General features: G+C 39.7%; 1 protein-coding gene across 3 annotated transcripts in view; it reads left to right on the top strand.

The window, feature by feature from the left end:
* The window catches only part of gulp1a (GULP PTB domain containing engulfment adaptor 1a), a 90,629-nt gene that overhangs the window by 25,405 nt on the left and 42,190 nt on the right, over positions 1-23,034 (top strand). For 2 of the 3 annotated variants that reach the window (XM_071900886.2, XM_078285894.1), the window contains exon 2: positions 14,353-14,438. The gene's annotated coding sequence lies outside the window, so the exon portion shown is untranslated. Of the gene's footprint in view, positions 1-14,352; positions 14,439-20,969; positions 21,007-23,034 lie in introns of those variants that run through there. The other variant, XM_078285893.1, reaches the window with a different exon arrangement.

Below are 23,034 nucleotides of genomic sequence, written 5' to 3'. Positions count from 1 at the left end.
TTTTAACCAATTTTCATCAAACTCAAACATTTTTTTCTCATGCCATGAAAGGGAGTCGAAATACAGAAATATGGTTCTGCCGCGGAGCCGGGTCTGCTGTTATGACATTGATTGATATACACATTTAAATAGCTGCTCACCGCAAAAGCCTCAGGGTCCGCAATGGATCTTTAGCGTATGACCGTGCTGAGATTGACAAGGGCACAAAATATTTTTATTTTTTCATTTTTCTACTTTCTGGTCACAACTACAATGTTGAACAGAGCCGGACCACTGCTCCGCACAGATTGTGGCAAGGTTATCTGGAGTGTGATAAATATACCATAGTGAACTAAGAGAGCGGAGAATTAAAAAGGAAAAAAAAAAAATGAAGGGATTTTGTTTGACCTTCCCATAGTAGGGTCGATGCTTGAGACCTGAGAATGCTCGAGAATGCTTAACCATCTCCAAGATGCAATATGCATGCAAGAGATAGCAATTTGTTGCCAAGTGGGAGCTCGGTAACTGGTTTACCAATGGAGAAATGATTTACAATTTGCTTTGTCCAGATGCTCTCATTCTGCCCCATCGGGAGTCTGAGCTTTGTGTAAGAATTCCGGGATCCTGACCTCCGAGATGAACCACTAAATCAAGAGGAGCTGGAAGAGGTCTGGAGATGTGTTTCGCTTGCTCAGTTACCCTCAAGGCTATTTCCTGTCACAGCTACTCTGCTCACTGACAGAGAAGGATAACCCCTTGGCGGATTGTTTTGGCCACTGGCCCATACATGCATTGGACTTCAAAGTTGGCATGGGGTGCGTCTTCTTTGTGTGAGCGGAATCCACTCCTGTTAAGTTCAGGTTTTGCTCGTTTGTATTACAGACGACAAAATGAGCCTGCCACTTTCAATGTAAGCATCTTTTAACTTAGCAGTCTACCAAATGTGCAATTGTACTGCAGTCCATCTTAACATCTTACCTTGTCCTACTTTTGAGTTTCCAAACACTTGAGTTGCCTCTGTTTTTTACAATATTAGAGTTGCTAAGGCTATTGATTTTCCACTAGCATCTATCTTTAGAGTGACACACTTTCCATTGCCTGCACTATTTTACAGAGTAGACATTAAAGCTAATGAAAACTGATGATTCCATAACACATTGGCCTGGACCGCAGCATCTAACTGGATTCTGTCAAACTCAAACTCAAAACTGAACTCAGAACTGTCAACGCATCACCACTGTTGTTGTGCTTACAAAGGTCAAGAGATTGAAAAGGTCAGTTTTCCTAGAATAGCTTTAGCACATTATGAGTAAAAGGCACGACTGAGCTGTCCACCAAGAGGAACCAGGAAAATGCAAATCCAGGACATCTGAGTGAAAAACATGAGAGTGTTAGAGGTGCAGCTTGCCCTCTCTGTGACACTGTGCTGAATCAACTCTCCAAAGTGATAAAAATACCCCCATTTAGGAGGGTATTAAAGGGGTATCTTATAATTTTATATCATTATCTTGAGTCTAAGAAACAGACTATTTTTAATTTTTTTTTTCTCAGTAATTTATTCTTTAGTGCCTGTCTCCTACCTCAAGAACTTCAGGCTGCTTTGGGCACAAGAGACTTGTATTCATGAGTGCCGACTGGAAATTAGCAACCTTCTCCAAGGCTGCCAACAGTGGCCCTGCCCCACTCTTCACTTGGCCAACCACAATTCAATGTGCACACTCTACCTTGCTCATCTTCTCAGCTAGTCATACCAAGTTGATACCAAGTGCCCTAATGGAGAAAGTTCTTTTCAAGTTGTCTTGGAGAGAACAAACTTCTCAAGATTGTGAGCACAGAGAAGGATCCTTATAGTTTGAGATGGGCTGTGTGCTTGACGTTGTGCATGCGATCAGTTAAGATGCACAGCTGTTCATTTTCCCCATATATTTCAACAGGCTCTGCACTAGAGACTGTTGAGCTCTTTTGACGTGATGAATTGTTCTCACAGTGAACCTTGGGGCTTCCCTTTTATTATCCTCAGCCATGTCACCATCCGATGCATCCAGGATATTTATCCGTCAAAACTTTTGTTAGCTTTCTGACTAATCAGTGAAGCTATGCAGCCCAGTACTAAAGAATGCCAAATAATGCCCTATTGTTTTGATTCCTGGCAGGTATCTGACATTATCTATAATTGTTTACGCTGCTTTGAAGCAATCTATGATCATTTGGCTGCCTAGGAAGCTTGAAGTGCCATTGTGCCACCTAGTAGAGTGCCTTGTATTGTTTTGCTGCCTGGAAGGCAGCGCTCATTACCCAGCATTCATTAGGTTGTCTGGAAGCTCTCTACTAAGGAAGAAGAAGGCTCAATATGTTTGCTACCTTGAAGACAGCTTGTATTGTTTAAAAGCAGTCTATTGCAGCCTGGCAGGCCCATAGTTGTTTGCAGCATCATTGCATTTGGATATTTAGCAGTGGTAGTATAGAAAATTGCACTATTGAACTATGTTGCATGTAGCTGCCCAGCAAACTAGTTAGCCAGTTCTACCATCAGCTAGGACACGTGTTCACTTGTTTTTGACAGTCAATTTCAGCTTGAATTATCAAGTTGATATGATGTTCTCAGCACAATTCATTCACCAACATAAAACAGATGACAAGATTTGTGGGCATCTATCATCACCAAAAAATTTAGCCACCATTTAAAATATGCAACTCTTTCATCAAACGGGTTGAATAAGGCTTGGCCATTGTTTGAGGAGATGAGCAAGATGCAGTGTGCGCTTGTGGTTGGTGAATAATGGGGTGAAGAATGAGCTTTCTAGTCTTCACAAAAGTTGCTTGTGCCCGTTTCTAGCAGCCCGAAAGAGCCACTGCTCTGATTGGCTGGCAGCACTAGAGGGTCCGCCCCCTCACCCTGCCCCAAACACAAGATGATTGTTCGACTCCAATAAAGTCAGCTTTCTACATCCCAAAGTGACCATTTTCTAATAGGCCCATTTCAGAGGAGCCATTTTTACAAAATACATGCAACATTTTTATCTCTAAAACTGTATTCAAGGCTTATGTGTTATTTAGCAGTATTCAATTACTTTTGAGGCCTTGAGTATATCAAATTCAAGACATTTTAACACTAGAAAGGCCAGAATTTTGAACCTCCATCACCAGCCAAACAAACATGGCGATAAACTGCACAGCGTTACAGCTGATGTTTGCATTCACAGCAATCTAATAACCTAATGTAAAAAGGAAATAAAATATAATGCTTTAAAACTTTATCTTTGGAATAAAAACAGCACAACCAAATCAGCGTCTTTTTTTATTTTTAAAATATGGTAACATATACAGAGGGGAAATGTTGGCGTAGCCATTACTTGATTATATAACATATTACAGGCACATTGCCAAAAGCCTTGAGTAAGCAAAACACCAAAAAGCAGTTCAATGATAAACAGCATTGAAGTATAAAGTATATGGTATTTAAAAAAAACATGACAGATTTCTTCAGTCATCGTTAATTTACTTCTTTAAAATGGAATGCGCTGTCACACATGCACTCATCTTTCATATATGTATAAAATAATAGGAAATAACTAGTTCGCATAAGATTTGCTAAATGTGAAAATGTACAATAACCTCAGTCCATTAAATCCTTTTTACTCACTCGTCTCTAACCTCCTCTCCTCTCCTCTTATTCCTCCAACCCCTAGTCAACACATGTTCTCGCCGGATTTCTCTGAAGTGCTTCCTTGGCATGGTTTGTCTGGAAAAAATGTCTTTTTAAACTTTTCTGAGCAGTAGCTGTCGATATCCACGTTTGTACCGCCATATATTCCACGCAGTTGCAGAAGCGCAACAAATGCTTTAAGTTCATCCACAGACTAAAACTTGTTCTAAAAGTATGTGAGTAATCATATGTGTGAAATTAGTTTTGATAGTTTTGATGGCACTCACTTGATCAGTGGAACAAATACTGTACGTTGGAGGAGGAGAGGGAGAGATGTTCACAGTTGGGTACCAACACCCTGTAGGCAACTGTTCTGCTGTAACTGGGAGTATTTTATGGAGAGAAAATTGTACAATAAACAATTTACTTTCCAAGTTGTGTTTTTTCAGAATTCTGAAAACAGAGGCCTTTAAAGCACAAATATTTGGGCAAAATCATGGAAGGATGAGACCACAATATTGCCACTAACTGAGAAATTTGAATTTCTCAACAACCAGTTATGTCAGTCAACGGACTTTCTAGTGTTAAAACGTTTTCAGGACCTGATATTATTGCCAAATGCATTGGGAGTTAACACATTAACATTTTTCCCCATGGCCTGATAAAAAAAAACTAGATTTGCTGCTAGTCACTTTTGAAAAAATAATAATAAATAAGTCGCAGTCAGAAAATTCATTTAATGTAGCGACAAAGTGGCAAAGTTTGCAACAGTTGCTGTTTTTTAGCCAATCAACACAGTGGGAAGCTCCGCCTACACAACCAGTGAGACATCTGCTACTGTTTCTTCTGCTTTCTTCTGCTTGGCGAACTACCGAGTTCTGTTATTCCTACACAGGAAACACCCTACCAAGAGTGTAAACCCATGAAAATAATTAGATTATCCCTATCTTAAGACCCCACCACCCTTTTAACTTTTTTCTAATTAAGCTCAGTGGCTCCTTCCAAAACTCGGACTTGAATTTGAGGTATTTTTTTGCAGTGATCAGAATCTTACTCTTGTTTTTTTCTTTCTAAACTCAATTTGACCTCATAGCCTTCATTTGCTTCCACTGACATTCTGTTGATTGCAGTCAAAATCCTAATACTTGGTTCAGTCAGTAATAATTAAAGAATAGCAGGGCATACATCTGTATTAACCGCCTAACTTAATCTTGATTGGTGCATTTAAATGCATTTAAAAAATGTTTTTCCTGAAGGTGAGTATATAGTCTGCATCTCATATTACTCATTTCTTAGACAGTGGATTGCATTTTCCTATTACCCATTTCTTATACTGGGGAAAACAGTTTACAGGCAAACAGAGATCACAGTATAAAAAGTGCAATAGCCGGGATTCATGGTTTTACCCCAGAGTTGTTGTGATAAAAATACATTTTCTATTGGCTTTACTTGTTCCAGCTCAGGTAGCTGCTTGAATAAGAGTCAACACTGTGACAGTCGACAAAGCTTACCGCGGCTTTGTCTGTCCGCCACTCAGTTGGGGGCATTTGTTGTCCTCAAACCACATAAGCAAACAGTAGAGTTCACTGACAAGCTTTGAGGTAAAAAATGATCATAGTTAGTTGGCCTGGCTCAGCAGAGCTGGAAACATTGTCAGATCCAGAGATGTGGACTGCTGCTGCATTTATTCCAAATCAAAGAGGTGCACAGGTAATGTTTAATCAATAATACAAATCCCCCTGCTGTTGCATTTGCTTGTCAGCCAACAGTCTTGCTGTGTGCACGTTGGGGGATAGACTGATTAATTCTACTTTGCTCGCGTGGAATTACAGTTCAACCTAGCTTGACTGAAGTTGACATGGAAAATCAATTATTGTTTAAAGTGGGTCAGGTTGTAGATTCAAGCAGGTATAAGTCCCCTTTCTTCTAGTGCACACAAAAGGGATTCAGTAGGGTTCTGCAGCATCAGAATACTCGTGTGTGTGTATGTGTGTGTGTGTTGCTGGCAAGGTTTCTGGTCTTATGAAATGCAGTGTTACATGAGCATAAACAGTGTTTGTACAGTTATTGGATATACTATATTCATATGTATATTGTACTTTCAAAGCTTATTTTATTTATTAGATGATCAAAATTTGTCTTCACTACACACACTTATATACACTGAAGGACATCTGCATATCAACTAAACAGGAACATCAATCATCTAGCCACTTGGTGTCAAGCATAACCACCAGTAGGTTAAAATCTCCATTAGGAGATTTTGCAAGAGCTGCACTTGGTGTCCTGTATTTTTCCCAGTAGTGTTTACACTGTTATTCAAGGCACACACACAGAATCTTCTGTCATTGTCATTTAATGCTGTGAAAGCACTTATTTACCATGAGTGAGGAGCTATTTAGAAAGCCCCGTGGCAAGAAGTCAGAGTTAAGTGTCTGCTTATTATTGCAACATTAAAGTGCATTAAAGTTTATTTCAAAGGTTTTTGTCTAGCAGTAGTGATGGTGGTGGAGTTTCTGTGTGTAGGTCAGGATACTGCAGCTGTTACAGTGGACATGCAGCTTGCACCTTCCACACTGGAAACCTGACATCTGCCCAACGCAGGCAGAGTTGTGCCCCTCTGGAAGTGAGCTGGCGCTGGGCCAGCCTATGCCTGGTACTATCTGCATGTCCTCTGCCTCTTATCTACCACTGCCAGCATACTATATACTGGAGCTGTGCCACTGCCCACATGATTGGGTTATGTTATCAGGAAGCTTACTTATTTTTTAACCTACAGGGAAAAAATACACTAAGTTCAGGATCTTTAGGACACTTTATTAGGACAGCAGTCTGTCTTTTTGTCAACTTCTGTATACAGTGTTTCAATCTACCACAGTCTTGCTTGTTCATTGCTATCAAGGGCCAAGATGAGACATCTTTGAAAGGTAGTCTTAATTCAGTAGGCCTATTTGTGTCTTGTATTTGTTCCTCTAGTTTGTGAGATTATCTTCTACAAATACAGTAATCAGTGTTTTTGTATGGAAATGACTTGAAATGGGATTTCTGCTGGAAGTGTTGATGGGGGTACACAAATTAATTGACCCTTCCACCTCATTTGGCTTTATCCCATAATGGAATTGAAAAGTCTCTTCAGGCACTTTGTGGACTAAATTGTGTGTTTGCTTCCAGTTTTCGAGCTCATGCTAGATTAGACCTCGTTATTGCCTGCCAACAGGGAGCAAAGCAAGTCACAATGTGTTTGGGGTCTACCGAATCAACATTTAGGTCATGGTAGCCAGCTAGCTCATTGGTCATCAAATTTGATGACTACAGCTGGGCCATTCACTGTAAGTCGACAAGGGATCCACATAAGTCCAATATGTTCATTTGTTTTGAATATGAAAGCTACCAAATTGTTCCAGAGGGGATACAATCTGAATAAATCCAGTAGAACCATCACAAACTGTGATTGCTAGTAGACAAACACTGACATATGAAGTCTGTATTGCTTATATTGACAATTTAACAGAAATACCAACTCCATAGCTTTACACTCTGGGACCAGGGAACTCCGATATTATTGCCATGCTTTCTCATTTTAGAATATTATTATGGCCGCATATGTGGCCAATGTTTGTCGCTCCTCATTGGAGTGCTTAATCCTGTAAAGCTGAAATCCATATCATGCTATATTGTCACATTTACCTAGATAATGATAAATGAACCAATACTTTGTTTAGATTTTTTACCTTGGTGCACAAATTCTCCATTAGTGTTGTGGCCCACTGTCAACTATATGTCTGTAAAAAACAATGAAAGTGATCACAATAAAATAACTTGTTTATTGCATATTTGAACATATTGAACATTTAAGAATTTTTCTAAGCATTTGTGTCTGACTTGTTCACTGAAATGGAAAATAAAAGTAAAAATAGACTGTGTTTCAAATGCTAGAAATGAAATTGTATAAAAAAAATATATATAAGCAAGTACATTTCCTGAAGCTTGCTTATCTAAATCCGCTTACCAATGCACATAACATTTACTCTAGAGCTTTAGCCAGGATCACAAGTATATTAACCTTCTCAGGTTTCAGACGGGACCTGAGGCATGTAACAGTGTTTCCACCTGTACTTCCACCTCTCCTGTAGCTGGCACGCACCACTACTGCAGAGCCAGCCAGCTTGCTGAGAGTGGGGAAAGTTCACATGACGCTGTTCGCACCATATCAGTGGTTTCTCTTCTCTATCCAGCACAGGCAATGACACCAAGTAGCTGCTCATCTCTGCTTCTGCTCTTTCCTGGAGTGGCATGGTGGGGGGCAGTTGGAGCTGTTGTGTCATTTCCTTTTGAATAAGCTCCCCGAAGACTCCCTGGCCTTCTTTCCTCCTGGTCCGCATGAATCTCAGGGCCCTTGGGTGTTCTCTGTGCGTGCTGCTGCTGACATTTCTGCTTTCACACTTTCCTTTTATTGTGGGGACATGTCCGTGCAGCGTTGAAGTTCATCTTGAGTCAGAGGTCGAGAGAACTGGACATGTTCGGTAACTCCTCAGTGTCCGGGTCTGCATGCTTCTCGTTGAGGTGCTGAAGAACACCGGTCTTGATCGTCTTCATCTTCCTCCATAGCCCGGACATGTTGAGTTGAGGATATTGTAAAACAGGCTTTACAAATGACACACATAATCCTCTCCTGACAGTGCACCCGTGAATCAGCGGTGAGAGAGGGTCAAGGTGCCTGGACTTCTTGTCATCGTTGAGGACCCGCGTGATGGTCTTCTTTTCCTTCTCAAGGATCCTCGCAATCATCATTCGCTTTGATCTCCATGTTGTGGCATATGCTGTCTTCAGCGAAATGTAGTGGCAGGCTGAGTTCTTCTTGTGCGTTCACCAAGGCCGGCTTCTTTTTCCAGCTGTATGGGAAGGTACTGACAGTCTTCTTACACAATCCTGCTGCCCGCTCTACATGTGGATCTTTCACAGCATTTTCTGTTAGACAGTACACACAAAAAAATATGTTGATGAAATGGATAATCCGAACAAATAATTATGTTGATGAAATAGATAATCCACACAAAAAATTATGTTGATGAAATAGATAATACACACAAAAAAATATGTTGATGAAATATTTTTACATACAGAGAGACACACACACACAAGACATTCATGCAGGTCATTATGTCCGCTAAATATATGCCCTATTAACAAAAACAAAAAACTAAGTGCAGGCCATATATGTTTATATTTTAAATAGGCCAACTATTAAAGTATATGCCTACAGTAGGTTGGTATAGAGAGGACCTACTAGACTTTTTGATCATCACAACGTAATAGTAACTGGCCAATATTCAGATATGAATAAATCTGATCTATAACCTTATTTACATACTGATTGGCAGGTGCAGCCTGTGCCCAAAACACTGCAGCCTGGTCCGTTTGTTGAGATTGGTGACTTGAACTACAGTACATTGGCACCGCTGTCAGTTGTGATGCATACCAGCCCCTCCTCCTGGAGGTCCCGAGTGTTAAGAGCATCTCTCAAGCCCTGTGGTCATCAGGAAAGTATGTGGTCTGGAGGCATCTGCTGCACACAATCCACCCATCATCAATAAAGTCCAAGGTCAGGTCCTGCTTCACCAGGGATCTGTTGTGGCTGGAAACTGTCCTTGGCCCCGCCACCTGTTTACAGCATTTCATATGTGTCATCTTTTTTTGGTACCAGTGCTTCTTCACCTTAATGCAAGTCATCTGTACATGAGCTGGGTTTGACACTGGCACTCATGATTGCTCTTACAGTGGAGGCTGTGTTTGAAGAAAGGAGCACATTGATGAGGCGAAAGCAGGTGAAATGGTTATGATTGGCTGTTGTCGGCGAATATGATTAGTTGTTGCACTCTGTTAAATTAAAAGAACACACGCACTGGATTGCACAGGAGGATTGCATTTACGGAACATACCAACGTGTTTATGAATTAGGTCGGTGAAAGATCCGAAAGTGTTTGTTTCGGTAAATGTTCGGTGTAATTCACACTCTTCACTTTTGAAGGAGAGTGATGACTGCATTCTACAACTGCACTCACTACCAGAAAGATTCAGGTATTGACTCCCAAAGTTGAGTGCAGATTTTGTTAGTCCTAGTGTGCCAGAACTGCACTGGAGAACTGGTTGTTAATTGACGTAAGGCACAATACTCCTTATGTTACATGACGTTATCTGGAGCAACTAAAATGTTGCAGTCCTCAGACATCAGTTCGCTTAAAAGTACCAGGTTTGTAAGAAGAAAGAGAATACGATGGCAGTTTGTCAAAACCTCATGGATAAATTGACTCCAGTGTTACCAGTGTTGTCAAGTGAATTGAAAATACTGTCTACTCTAAACTGGCAATGGCAGCAGCCATATTGGGTTGAAGCATAAATGTTACTATAGTTACAGACGTTATTTACAGCCAGAGCTCAGGGGAGTGGAGTGGCTCCCTTTGCCTTACACAGTGTAGTCACTCTGCTGTAATGTATACCATACATAATGACATTCACTCTCATTGATAAATATGGTAGTCGCTCCCAAAAACAGACAGTAGGACATAGTATGTTTGTAAAAATGAGATTCATGATTCCCTCTGGATGGGGAGATTCTGCTGTTGGCTTCTTCTCTGCAGACTCAAGCTGCTGGTGGGTTTTTACTGTTCTCTTGGCCTCCTTCTCTCCTATGGTGCTTAGCTAATATGATACTAAGTCTTTGTTTGTGCATAAATTCTTTTTATAGACTTTTTATAGACTTTTATATATTTTCAACACCTCCAGAATTGTTTTTTATATAGCAGTTATGCTCAGTACTATGGTTCTTTCACATTCAGCTTCATTGTCAGTGTTTTTTAAATGTTTGGTTGGCGAAAGCAAAACAAAACAACTACCCCAAATTTGTATTTAATTTAGATTTGAAACAAGCTATCTTCTAGGTTTCTGGCCACAGGCTTGATAATAGCAGTCAGCAAACCAAGAGTAATGGGAGGGTTCATGATTTTTAGACCCTTATCCTGCTGATTACTAATCAACCCACCTCTGCATGTTTAATCTTACTTTGACTTTTCGCCACCATCAGTTCACTCAAGTAGAAAGACCCTGCCCTGCTCATTTTCAACAATAGTCTCCTGTTTGGATATCTCACTGACTTGCACTAGGATCGTTAACAAATGCTAACAGGAGACTGGCGTCAGTTTCTCAGAAATAAAATTCTAGCAGTGAAACTTTTTTGAGTGTCATAAGCGCAGGTCCATGGTGACAAACAGGCTAGGCTTCTAGAAATCCTGAATCTTCCCTTCAAAAGTCAGAGCAACTGTGTCAGAAAGAGAAGAACTGTGCAAAAGGAGAAAATGAGGCTTGGTAAAAGGCTTGGGACAGTTGAGCATGGGATGATGAAGAAAAAGCAAGCTGTGACCATCAGGGCAACAGTGTGCTAAGGGCATACAGTATGCACACGCTGTTTCTTGGGTCGATGGCTGGCCCATTAGCTATAAGCCACACTATATTCTTCCACTGCAAGCCTAGTACTTGTAACAATTCCCTTGTCTGAATTGCAAATTCGCCGTGTCATTAAGTTATTTTTCCCTACTGTGTGTAACACCCTAAAAACACTATATTTGCTTGTTAAGATTCAGCTATCTATTATGAAAAAGCACATTTTTGATGCATAGTCTGATTGCTTGAAAGGAGATTAGGATGACAGTTGCCCAGTTGTCTCTTCGGCTCCATTATTCAGTGTGCTATACTCTATGGGATGCCAATATGCCACTCACATGAATACATCTGGCAATGGAAGAAACACTGGAGGAAATCCATTTTGCATTATTCTTCAGCTGGAGAAAGATAGGAGGCGAATTTTTTATCATGTCAGCTTTGTTTTTGCTGAGATAGAAATGACAATATGTGGGGAAGGAGAGGATTTGACTTTGGCAGGACAATTACTCCCAAGAAACAATTGAAATAGGTTTTCTAATCCTGTCAGTGAAATGAAATCTTTGAGGTTTGTATTGGTAGGGTTTTCCCCTTAAACAACACACCGTCCTTTTTATTATCATTGTTTCTTTTTTCTTATCTATATAAGCTATTTGATTAATACGTGTACCTTTTGTGTACGTGTAACTTTGAAGTGTTTGGTCGTGTTTTTTCGTGGATGTGTGCCAGTCACATTTTTGCTGAGGAATATGGCTGTAGCGCTTTTTTAACAGTGCTAGAAACTTACTTTACTGGACTAAGTTAATGTCCTGAACTGAAAATCTTTGTTCACAGAATAGACTGAAAACTTTGTGTGTTGTTATTCTTTGTGTTCCATCTGACCAGCGATGATTCATATGCGCATTTTAAAAATTTCGGGTGCACCACGGATGATCTCCAGCAGCATTATCAACAAAAATTTCACATATACTGGTCACTCAGCGCAGATTAATGCAAGACCTTCCATATTTGTGCACACTCTTTGCCCTTTAAATCGGTCACTGAATGTCATTCCCCCGCAAATTCCTAAGGCTCTTTCATGATAACTATATGGTAGATAGAGGGTGGCACATAATGGAAAACCTTGGCCCTCATTCATCAAGTGAGCAGACAACCCGCTTTAATCTTAAAATGAGTGTGTACCTTTTTTGGTACTAATTTGAACTTTGCCATATTAGTATGCTTTGGAGATTTGCTGGTGCTGGTATCAGATTTCAGGCTAATACGAGGCTAAAATACAGAAACACTGTCCGAGGATTTCTCCAATTCTGGAATATGATACCAAGAGCCACGTGGAAAGAAACATGATTGCGGGTCTAATCTCAATTTGTTTTTGTCCGGTGACCCCAATCTGATTGTCCGAATCTATATTGTCCATTAAAAGAAATGCATCTCATTAGCGATGCAGTGATCCATTGTCCACCGATCTTAATCGTCCGATAGACGGCTAAATTGCTCTGTATCAGACCAACATGCTCGAAATGTCAGCTGTGTATAGGTGTTAATGAATTTACACACTTTGGGAGCAGATATCATTGTGCAGACTCTTTCATTCTTTATGTTTCAGATTCTGTTCGGCACCTGTTGTTGAGGATTGGGATGTGCGTGTTTTTGTCCTTTTCTGTCCACATAGAAATGAGTAAATACATTAGCACCAGGCGGGCATTTCCTAAAAAAAGGAAAATGAAATGGCATTAAGATAACAGCAGGACAAAATATTCAGCTAAACCTATTCAACTGAGCTCAATTAACTTTTGAAAATCTTTTGGGTCATTTTTTTGTGCCAGCAATTTGCGGCTTTTTGCAGGTTTAGATGACTCATAAAGCTTTTCATAATCTGCGTGGGCCAAAAAAGATTTGTTGGTGAACTTTCTTTCACTGCAGCTGACTTAAGGCAGAGCACCTTCTCTTGTTTAGTATGAATTTGTTCAAATCCAAACCGCCTCTTTTGGGCCGGTAGCATCATTTTTAGCCATGCAACAAGTGACGATGTGTAACATGAAGCTGTGCTGATATCTTTCACCCATGAGACTGACGCAGTCTGCATACTCAGGCTTCACTTGCACATGTTCATGCGTCACACTTGATAATGACACCTGCCGTTTCATGGGCATCTTAATGACAATGTTATCACAAATGATACATCGCCCCCTCTAGATTATACTCATGCTGTTTGACAGTAATTGAGTACAAGGTTTTTTATTTCTTTTTAAGAGAGAATGGGCCCTTTTATTCTTTAAGAATTGCCAGGAACCAGAGCAGAGAGAGACACGGTCATTTCATTTTGCTCCTTTTAGAACAGAGTATTTTGAGAGTTTTTCATTATTGTATTCTTTCACTGTTATCAGCTATTAATACCTGTTGACAGCTACATATATTTGCTTCTGGCGTTGTGCTATGAATTTCATAGCTGATATGATTAGAAAGAGTTTAATGTGTTGTGCAGAAGGAAAAGCCTGAAAACCTTTTTCATGCACTACCACTGGCAAGAGTTGAGTAAGCACCTCAGTCACAAAGCACACACTATGTAATATCTATGTTTGGGTAAAAGCTATGATTTTCTTTTTGCACATGTTTACGCCAGCAATGTTGTGCAGCCATAAGAACAATATGTTACACAGTACACACATGTTGAAAGTTTATGCTTGCAATGCATTTTTACATGTTGTGCTGTTGTTAGTAGAAAGTAAAATACTGGGCAAAAATGCATAATTTCAATTGCCGCTCGGATTGGTGATTCACTGTTCACACTGTTACAAAATCAGCAGTTGATATACAGCCCAAAAAACCTGAACCGTGCTTTCCTAGATCTCATTGTGACTTTGTATCGTCGGATGTGTGAAGTTTTGTGTTCGGAAACGTTATTGGCAGCAGATAAGGTCCATTGGTACGTCCCATGAAAGTTCAGGCTCACGTTTCCTCCTTATTCTCAGGCAGACAGGTGGACGTATAATTCAGTAGAAAATTCACTCTGGATCATTTTCACGGTGTAAGCACACAGAATAACAAAATAAGCTTTTCATTATTTATCTGGCGAAGCCTTGACTGAAATCGAAACACTTCAGCCTCTGATTATTTCATTCAGTCTACAAATCAATGTTGTTAGACTAAATGAAATTAACAAATTCATTTTGCCGAAAGCAGAAGTGCAGCACTTGAAAATAGGGTTGTTGTGTCTCCCATTTCCAGTGGCTTGGCCATTCCTAAATGCTTGTGACTAATGTGTGTTTTTGTTTCTCTCCTCCTGCCCACAGAAGACGCAGCACTCATGAGAGTCCATCAGCCATTAGATGAGTGAGGCCCAACAAAGAAACCTGGTCATCAACGATCCACAGTATCAGTAAGCCCTCTTATCTGCTGTCTTACACACTCTGTAAGCTGTCTATGAAGCTATTGATCGTCCGCCCACCTCGACCCTGAAGCTCCCAAAGCAATCTGTACATGCTCATTGTTTGTTCAGTAAATTTCCGTGTGGTCTTTGTGTTTTTGGAATAAAACGCTAATGCAGAATGCTTCTCCAGTGGCACCCGGCTCGGACTCTGTATTCGTGTCAAGGTCCCTTTGACTCCGCGCTTCATGATGGGAATGTATATAGGAGTGAGGTGACACTTTGATGCCATCCTTCTAATCCTCTTATAGAGTTTATTTAAGCTTTGCCATGGCATGTAGTGCCCTCTGAGTGTAAGTGCATCTTTCGAATGAATTCACTACTGCTAAATAACACACTTTTCATATTGTGGTCCTTGTCACGTAATCCTTATCATATGGGCATTGCAGATATAGAATTTGACAAAACCAGTCAATATCTATGACAAAACCAGTCAATATCTATGATAAAAAAAACATGAAGTAGAGACCAGGGCAGGGCAACTCCTCTTTAAAGTATCAAAAGGCAAAAGACATTAAAAAACACTGATATGTCAAGGTTTTTTTTTTGTTGGTTTTTTTTACACCGTGAGGAAAGCCCTAGGCTGAAACATGTTGGTGTTTTTTAAAGTCTTTGTAATGCTTCTGGGATGTAATAAAGCGTTTTGCCTTTTGATACTTTCAAGAGGAGTTGCCTTGGTCTCTACTTCATGTTTTTTATCAGAGTTTTTTGACCAAAGAGCACCCTCTTATACAACACAATCCACCATTAGTGCTCCTTTATCTGCTTCCTACTCCAGTCTGTGTCTGCAAATCAAATGAAAGTTGCAGGTAATAAATATGCTCTTTTCAGTTTCAAGTCACTTAAAGGGTAACTTAGGTATTTTTCAACCTGGACCCTATTTTCCCATCTTTTTGTGTCTAAGTGACTAAAGTGGACAACAATTTTTGAAATTGGTCCAGTATTGAGCGAGATCGCTTCAGCTGGCAGCCGCGAAACGAGCTGCAATGTAATCCGACGGGGCAAATCGCACCGTCAATGTACGTCCACTAAAAGTTCTTGTTTTTGCCACTGACAGGCTCAGATTGTTATTATAAGTGTCTGACAACATTATGGAAAGGACCCTACAGAGAAATGAAAAGTTTTTCTTTACCTTTCGCTTGATCCGGTCTGTGTGTAACTTCCTGCAACAACTCAACTCTCACGAGACTTGAGCGAGACTTGGTTACACACAGACCGGATCAAGTAAAAGGTAAAGAAAAAGGTTTAATTTCTCTGTTTTTTTGACACAAAAAGATGGGAAAATAGGGTCCAGGTTGAAAAATACCAAAGTTACCCTTTAAAGAGTGCGTAAACACTGTTTTCAGCCAGTCTCCACCTTTATACACAATATTGAAAGATGCCAAAAAGTGGGGTGTGGAGTAAGACCGAATCATATGGGGGGTTTGATGTCTGTGATAATGGATCACCCATGTCTGCTTGGGGGCGGTAACAATTTTCTGATCACAAAGCATTCGACGCTGCCAAAGGCAAAATTCTTGCCTTGACATCGCTGCTTGAGGTGCAGCCAGGAGTGCAACACAGTTGAAAGTTTGAGCCGACTGTCTGCCCCTAGAAGTGGATGCAGGACTTAATGTGAAAAATGTCGAAATTAAGTACAGGATTAATGCTGTTCACCATATAGAAGCCATATAACCATGTTTACAGCTCAAAAAATGTGATTTAGTGCTGATTCGGTCTTTAAAAGATTCATTCTTTACTTTTCATATATACGTTTTCAAATGTGCTATCTATGAGAATGTGCTTCGTGTGTTGAAAATGTAGTTTAGCTGATTGAGTATTTTATTGGATATATACCATAGAGTGCGTCAGTTCAAATTCTGCTGACCTATGTGTGTGTAAGGTATTGAGCAGTTGCAATGGAGGGGTGATAATCAAGAACAATCCAGGTGTGAGTTGGTAACTGAAGCTCGTCTAAAACAACCTGTGAAGATGGATAGATTTGTATGTGATCTAGCAGATAAAACAAATTCATATTTTGGCAGTGTCTTCACCAATGAGCCTTGATCAATTCCTTAAAGTCGTGAAAAGGAAAACTTCATACAACACGGACTCTTTAAAGCCTAGCTTTCCCACTCTTCGAGGCCCATTTCTTTATGACAAGCTTTTGTCAGGTAATACGTCCGAATTAGATTAGTACTATGAGTCCACTTGAACTTGATACATTATTGCAGTGTGTGCAGGAGACCCAGTTGATTTGATTTGTGTGTGTGTGTGTGTGTGTGTGTGTAAGAAACTGATTGGAGACGGCACAGGCTGGACAGAGAATGGCAAAGCAGCAGAGCAAAGGAGAATTGCATGCTGTAAAGTTGAACCTTTGATGTTTTCTTGCATTGAGAATGGGAATGCATTAGAAATTGTGATCAAAGTTGTTTTTTTTTGACCAGACTTCACAGGTCTGGTGTGCTTCTCCAACAGAACCATGCAATCCAGTCAGAAAGTGGACAGTTTGGTCTCAACTCTCTTAACGTGTGTCCCTGTATTCAAGTGATGTCGGGTCGTACCTTTCTCTGAGTCGGAAATACGTCACAACTGGACCATCCGAGTAGTTCACGTTTATGTGCTTTATGGTCGGAAAATTGCAGAACGTTTCCTCAACTGTTTACACACATTGCCAGCCTTCTAGTCTAACGTTAGCAATCAAGCTAGCGATAGCAAAGCTAGCAAGCAATCTTTGGCTATTTTGGGGGATTATGAATGTAAATACCACAGGAAATTGAATGCCGTAGCACTATAGTTATCAAAGAATGTCCATGTCTTTTAAATTTGTGCTTGTGGTTCATTTTCAGCTGTATTGTATGAAATTTCTTACATTCACGTACAACTCTGCGCTCTGTTCAGCCATGTTGGAAAGAGAGATTACGTCACAACTCGGCCAATTCCTGCTGCATCCACAATCCCGATTTCTCCGACTTGATCATCCGCCATAATAAGGTGTTCATGTGGCACTTAAATCTGACACCACTTGAATGCAACAGAAGTCCCATCTATAGTGCTGTGGACCTTTTGCCTTGTCTTCTTCTCGTGCATAGGTACATTTTCAATGTCATTGCTGAGACTAAACATGGCTTGCAAGTCTTATGATATATAGTTTGAGAGTGGAGCTCCCCAGGCTATCCAACCCAGTCAACACATTTAAAACAGTTGCTGACAGTAAAATATGGCCCGGTATAAATGACTTTGGACAGATTTTATGTCTAAGCTGGGGAATGTCTTATCATTCAGAAACAGCGGTGCAGATTAGAAGTAAATTATTGAGGTAGATTTGGGCCATAAATGGGCCATTGAAATCCCTCTTTGAGATTTATGAGTGTGTCGCACCAGTTAAAGCGGCATTTCTTTTCCCTATGAAACACGTCTGCAACCTGAGGCAATTGCAAATGTAATGGGTGCCTGCTATCATGCATCATACACCGTATTGCACACACAAGTAGTGGTTTTCTGTCTTACTGTTGATAGTTTTTGAGAACAGATTATTTTTCGTTTTCTTTTCTTTTTTTTTGAGTTGATATTGGTTTCAACTTGAAACCTAATTTTCTTTAAAGACTCAAGAGCAATGTGACGCCTGTTGTTCTATGGAAACAATGCTTCCTCATTACTTTAAACACCCAATCAGCGAGTGCAGAGTGATGCCTCTTGTTGAAACAATGTTTACTGTCCATTACTGTCTTTTTTTGGTAATTTGATTCTTTGGATTGAAGACATTTCTCCCACTCTCAAACTGATTGACTGCATTTTTGATACAAGATCAAACACTTTTTTTAATTTCTTGTCTTGCCAGTGATTTAGTCAAATACAAAAACAACACTAATGTTAATTACAACTGGTTTAAGCGAAACTAGAAGGTTGCCCAAACTTTTCTAGGCAAGTAAATTTGTGAAATAATTTGGTTTTTACACACTATTCAAGTCTGAATCTCATAAAAGCATATACAGTGTTTTTTTTGGTCACTATGATATGTAGACGAAAAACATCCATGGAAAATCGAAGAAAATATCCCCAGCCATTCTTCCATTGCTTGCATTCAGATCTTCAGCTACTAGTCCCTCCTCAGCCACAGTCTGAAGGAGAGCCAAAACAAATTTTGATCAAACTTGGATCAGCTGCTGTTACCACATACTAAGCACAATATTTTAACTTTTTGTGTTATCAGATTGAGCATTACTATAAAAACAATACTGCTACAGTTTAAGTTGAATTATATTTGTTAACTTTTTTAAAAATGGCAAAAGAGTGAAATACGCCTTTTTGACACAAACATTGTCCCAATACAGCCATTTTTCTTTATCTTGAAGTAATGCTCAGCAACTTTCACCAAGGCCTTTAAAATTGTAGGCTGCATGGAACATATCAAATTGATTGATACATTTTTTCTATTAAAAACTTTTAATAAACCTTTTTAATAAACCTCTATAGACATAAGAAACTACTTTTGATTCTAAACTACTACTTTTTTTTTCTTTTGCTGGTATAATACATTTTTGTATGTGTCCCAGGACACATCACTTATTGATGTGTCCTGGGACACATTCAAAGACCTGGAAAACTCCTCATAACACTGAGGGATAACTTCAGCTACCAGCAGTCTTACTACCAGAGCTCATCTTGACCAGTTCACACTCCTAACATTATAAAATAACATTTTGAATCTATAGGCCTAAGTATTTCATGGGAATATTAGCATATTTACATTCATCTAATATTGACCTAGAATATTAATTAGGATGTGAATAGGATACTAAAAATGATGTGATCATGCTGCCATGCTAGCATTACTTACGTCAGCATACATTTTGAGTTGACCTTGCTGTTAGAATCCTCTACCCACAATGCTTGTTCAGGGTCAAAAGTGGGGTTTTGCGGGGTGTCAAAAGGACATAAGTGCAGTTACGCCCTTTTGACAGCAAACAAAACCCTACTTTTACTGTTACGGCTTTCAGTTTTTGTTTAATTAAAACTTATGGGTCATGATTTCAGTTGTCCTTTTGGCACTGAAAAGATCTCACTGAGACCTTTCAATTGATATATAATACTCATATTCGCCTAAAATCGCACTTACGTCCCTTTGGCTCCAAGCCCTATGATCCATTGAACTGTTAACAATAGTTCCAAGAGATACTCCAAGACAAACAAGTGAAGAGCTGCAGTAGTCTCAAACCCCACTGACATTATCATCCGTCATCAACACCAAACAATGCAACCTTGAATCAACACATTGGGATATTTCTTCTTAGAGTTGGGGCTGTGTGGAGTGTAGCGAGGCTTGGTTTTCATATTCATCGGTTCTGCATTTAAAGTAGCATTGGCACTTTGACGAATAGATTGAGAATACTTTTGAACATTCATTTAAGGTCTCTGAATGCTGGTAAGGCTCTTCAATAAATTCCATTCTGAATATATGAATGTTGAGCATGAAAAATGTATAGGATCACGAATTTAAGCGCTTTTTAATCGCGTCAGAAGACAAGCCTCTGGTACATAATGCATAAAAAAAATGCATATATGTTTCTCGCAGCTCTACCCCCATTCCCCACCCACTCTTAGGGGGGGGGTGTAACTGATTAATTCATGTATTTTCTATTACATCACAGATCAAATTTATTCAGTCTTTTTTTAAATGAAGAGGTGAAACTCTGATTTATTCGTACCTTTATTATCTTGCTGATTGAATTTATTCAGTCTTAAGTACTAAATACATATTATTGGCACCCTTGGTAAAGCCTGTAATCAACACAGCTAATGAGCTCTGTTCTGTTTGTAGAATTTTACATTCCGTGGTTCAAAACAAATTATTCAGTAAAATGCTTTGTATCCGATCTGCGATCTGAATGTTTTGTAATCATTTTTGTTTTATAGCTTATGCTTGAACAAGTGGAGGAGGCCTATGTTCCCACAGTAAATTGCCATGGATTGAGTCTGGAATTTCTCCATATCAGTAAAAAGTTCCCAGTTAGAGAAGTGTATCTGTTATTATAGTTGCTTTACAGAATACCTCACCTTGTCGCATATATTAGTTGTGGAAATGCTGTTCTGTAGAGAGAGCAAAGGGCAAATGATTTGCTGTTGTTGATGTACAGAGTGGGCAATGAGGTTGCATGTTGCTGCCTGTGATGCGTGGAAGCATCCATTTATCATGGATCCAGATGATGGCCCTTGACAAATCTGTATAATCTTTATCCAAACATTTCAGAGAAGCTGTCATGTCCCTCCACATAAGCTGTGCTTGGTCAGCTGTTTCCTCTCCCCAGGAATTCACATGACCCAGTGAAGAACCAGACTTCTCCATCTGAGTTATTTTTGCAGTGGAAAACCCAGCCTGAGACGTGTTATTCCTACAAATCTTAGATAGTTCCCTGGATATTTGTTAAGGTGAACAACGCTGTCTCGAAGCTAAAAACTGGAGAATCGAGGCTCCCATGTGATGTCATCAAGAGATAAAGGACTGGATCCGCTAAAGGTTTGTGCAAGCGCAAATCAAATGGTGAGCACAGAAACCTTGTTTTCTGATCTGCTGAACACAGTTTACACTTGTCAGTCAGGACGCCGCTGTTGTTTGTGCTTTTACCTTATTGCATATACAGTGCATTTGTTGGTGTTTCAAGGCTAGAGCAAAAAATAGAGGAAGGGGAATATAGAAATTGGCAGTGAATGTGATTTATCAACGTCGTAAGCTCGCAGTTATCTGTTGATTGCACATGCTATTTAAGATCAAGAAGGAGCATGTCATAAAACTTTAGCTGCGATGGTGGTTGCTTGGTGGATGCATTGCCAAAGAGTGTCAGGGAAATAGTTTAATTAACTTTTTGATAGGCCAACATGTAATTACCCATTTGGAATAAATGTTAATTTGGAATTGCAGTTAACATTTACAATATTAGGTTTGGGATGTTTTAAATGTGGAAAAATCACCATTGAAAAGGTCTTTAATTTGTAATGTGATCCCTCTCTGTCCTCATTGAGGGTCTAAGATTTGGGGTGTCGTTTTCATTTTTTGTTTCATAATGTGAGTGTTGGGAAGCCCTTTGACCGTGTAACTGATTAAGGGCAATACAAATAAACTTGACTTGACTCAATGTATAGGGACTTCTTATAACAATGGATAGGCCTAAACCCTAAATAATGAGTGCAAGATAGAGCACTGGATCAACCTCTGTTGGTGTAAGCTACTTGAAAATGAACTATGATTTGTGTAGGCCTACTGGTCAATTCATAGGTTTGTCATTTTGAGACTTATTTATCAGTTTTGGCAATAGATTATTTAGCCTATAGATACTTAGTTTGTTATAAATACCAAGGACTGGTACTATTTTTGTTTTTTATTTCATTTTTCTGCATCAAATTATCTAGATATAGTTCTTTCAATGTGTTGAAACTACAAGAAGTCATCATGATCAGTTTGTGGGTCAGAGTGTTGTAAAACTGTGATGTCTTACATTCTCAGTGGAGAAGTTTTTCTCCTCGCTGAGAGTTCATGGAGGCAGCTTCATAACTCCTCATGTCCAACTCTAAGCTGGGACTATTTTAGTCCTAGTCAAACTTTCAGCAAATTCAGAAAATAATACCACATGAAATAAGTAATCCTAGTTTCATATTAGACTAAGCCTATAGGCTGCTATGAAAATCCTGAGAATCGGACTGGCGCAGAGAGCATCAGAGTCCGTCTCCATGGAAACGGCTGCTTGGCGATAGCGGGTTAAAATCGTCGATACACCACTTTCCTTGTACGATTTTCAAAATTTCAAAACACTAGCCTCTAAAGACAGAGGCTGTAGGTGAAGTCAAGAAGGGAAATTTCTGCACAGCTTGTAAACATTAAGATATCTCAATTCAAAAATTCAAAACGCCCGTCGCTTGACGGGTTGGCCCTCCTAGTGGATGGTCTCTGGAACTACCAAGCCACGTAAACATCCATATATCATATGTTATTCTTTGTTTCTACACTGCTCAATGCTATCAGACCTTTGTCAGTATTCCCTCATTTAGAATATAAACTCCCATCCTCCCATGCAGACAGTGTTGGTGATGCAGTTCTTTAATCGTGTTCTTCATGCCGTGGCTTCATAATTTTCGCAACGGACCTTAACTGATGAGGGAAAAGGAAAATATGGAGCAATTCCTCTTTTGTAACATAAACATCAGACCCAGCCAGCAGCAGTAGGTAGATATCACACACGAAGAAACTGCAGTGCAATGCCTGCTTCTAATAACTGGCATGACACATGACTAAGTATCTGACAACAAGTGAGAGTCTAGCATCAATAGTTACACAGACATCCCCAGGGGTGAAACTCTTTGTGTGAGTCAGAACAGACAGAAGAAATCTTTCTTATATGCCATTCAGAAGATGTTATTTTTACCACTCCTGAGCTCTCCCATCTGAAGAAGCAGGGGGACTTTGATACTGAATACTTGAGGTATGTGGCACATATGATATCTCTGGAAAAATAGATGAGAGGATTTGATGAGAGGCTACACTATAGTGCTGCTATCCTTGAAATTTTGAAAGCTC

This window comes from Centroberyx gerrardi, chromosome 10 (genome assembly GCF_048128805.1).
Source record: "Centroberyx gerrardi isolate f3 chromosome 10, fCenGer3.hap1.cur.20231027, whole genome shotgun sequence".
In the NCBI taxonomy this organism is placed as follows: domain Eukaryota; kingdom Metazoa; phylum Chordata; class Actinopteri; order Beryciformes; family Berycidae; genus Centroberyx; species Centroberyx gerrardi.
The sequence above is the reverse complement of the archived record's forward strand: the minus strand, read 5'-3'. Positions and strand labels throughout refer to the sequence as shown.